We start from the raw sequence: 2192 nt of genomic DNA, 5'->3' as shown, positions 1-2192 counted from the left end.
GCAAATGATGTGGGAAGATCGTAAAAATATAAATATGAGAGGATCTTTTTTTATTTCGCATTGTATTGGGAAGAGTAAGCAAGCATTGCGACTCTAATGATTTGTGCCTGGAACAGGAGACGTGGCGAAGGGGAGATGTGGAGAAGAGGAGACGTTGAGAAGAGGAGAAGAAGAGACGTGGAAGAAGAAAGAGACGTGGAGAATGGAAACATGGAGAGAGGAGACATGGGGAGAGGAGACGTGAAGAAGAAGAGACGTGGGGAAGAGGAGACGTGGAGAAGAGGAGACGTGGGGAAGTAGGAGACGTGGAGAAGGAGAGGAGACAGGAGAGAGAGGCGAGGGAGACGTGGAGAAGAGGAGACTGGGAAGAGGAGATAAGGAGACGTGGAGAAGAGGAGACGTGGAGAAAGGAGACGTGGAGAAGAGAGACGTGGAGAAAGAGGAGACGTGAGAAGAGGAGACGTAGAGAAGGGGAGAGTGGAAGAAAGAGGAGACGTGGAGAAGAGGAGACGTGGAGAAGAGGAAGACGGGAGAAAGAGGAGACGTGAGAGGAGGAGAGGGAGACGTGGAGAAGAGGAGACGTGGAGAAGTTATGAGAGAGAACGTGGAGAAGAGGAGACGTGGAGAAGGGGATACGTGGAGAAGGAGGAGATGGGGAGAAGAGGAGACGTGGAGAAAGGGGATACGTGGAGAAGAGGAGACGTGGGGAAGAGGAGAACGTGGAGAAGGGGAGATGGGGAGCAGATGGAGACGTGGAAGCCTGATGCCTAGTTGGCCCAGTCTTATCACTACGTGTGTGATAGAACAGCTGGCTTCAGATCAAACAGAGATTGGGCTGAAGATCACACAGACAGATTTTATGGAGCAATACCACATCGAGCTCCAACACCACATTATTTACACAGAAGGCTTACATTTGTCACTCCAGATGCAAAACAGTGTGCGCTTCACAAGAGATAACGCCTCTAAAAGAACTGCGACTTCTGTCAGCGTATCCCTTTTACTGGGTTGTGAGTGATCATCGTGACATGGATCAGCGCTTCAGAAACACATACAGGACCAGTCAAACGTTTGGACACCTACTCATTCAAGGGTTGTTCTTTATTTTTACTATTTTKTACATTGTAGAATAATAGTGAAGACATCAAKACTATGAAATAACACATATGGAATCATGTACTAAMCAAAAAAGCGTTAAACAAATCTAAATATATTTTATATTTGAGATTCTTCAAAGTAGCCACCCTTTGCCTTGATGACAGCTTTGGCATTCTCTCAACCAGCTTCATGAGGTAGTCAGCCCAAATAAATGCTTCACAGAGATCAAGTAACAGATACATCTCAACATCAACTATTCAGAGGAAACTTATTTAATCATCCCTTCATGGTCAAATTGCTGCAAAAAAATCCCTACCAAAAAACACGAGCAATGGACGTTAGACTGGTGGAAATCTGTCCTTTGGTCTGATGAATCCAACCGCTGTGTCTTTGTGAGATGCAGAGTAGGTGAACGGATGATCTCCGCATGTGTGGTTCCCACCGTGAAGCATGGAGGAGGAGGTGTGATGGTGTGGGGTGCTTTGCTGGTGACATGGTCTGTGATTTATTTACAATTCAAGGCATACTTAACCAGCATGTCGACCACAGCATTCTGCAGCAATACACCATCCCATCTGGTTTACACTTAGTGGGACTATCATCTGTTTTTCAACAGGACAATGACCCAAAACACACCTCCAGACTGGAGTGCTGCATCAGATGAATTGGCCTCCACAATCACCCGACCTCAACCCAATTGAGATGGTTTGGGATGAGTTGGACTGCAGAGTGAAATTAAAGCAGGCAACAAGTGCTCAGCATATGTGGGAACTCCTTCAAGACTGTTGAAAAAGCATTCCTAATGAAGCTGGTTGAGAGAACAAGAGTGTGCAAAGCTGTCATCAAGGCAATGGGTGGCTACTTTGAAGAATCTCAAATATAAAATCTATTTTGATTTGTTTAACGCTTTTTTTTTGCTTACTACATGATTCCATATGTGCAATTTCATAGTTTTGATGTCTTCACAATTATTCAACAAAAAAAAAGAAAAATGTAATGAGTAGGTGTGTCCAAACTATTGACTGATACTGTATATACACCTCCCTCTAACCATGAGGCTGCAATTCACAGCACCTTATATTGTAATATCCCCC

The sequence above is a fragment of the Salvelinus sp. IW2-2015 genome, unplaced genomic scaffold, assembly GCF_002910315.2.
Source record: "Salvelinus sp. IW2-2015 unplaced genomic scaffold, ASM291031v2 Un_scaffold2966, whole genome shotgun sequence".
NCBI classification, from domain to species: domain Eukaryota; kingdom Metazoa; phylum Chordata; class Actinopteri; order Salmoniformes; family Salmonidae; genus Salvelinus; species Salvelinus sp. IW2-2015.
This window is presented reverse-complemented; position numbering follows the sequence as displayed.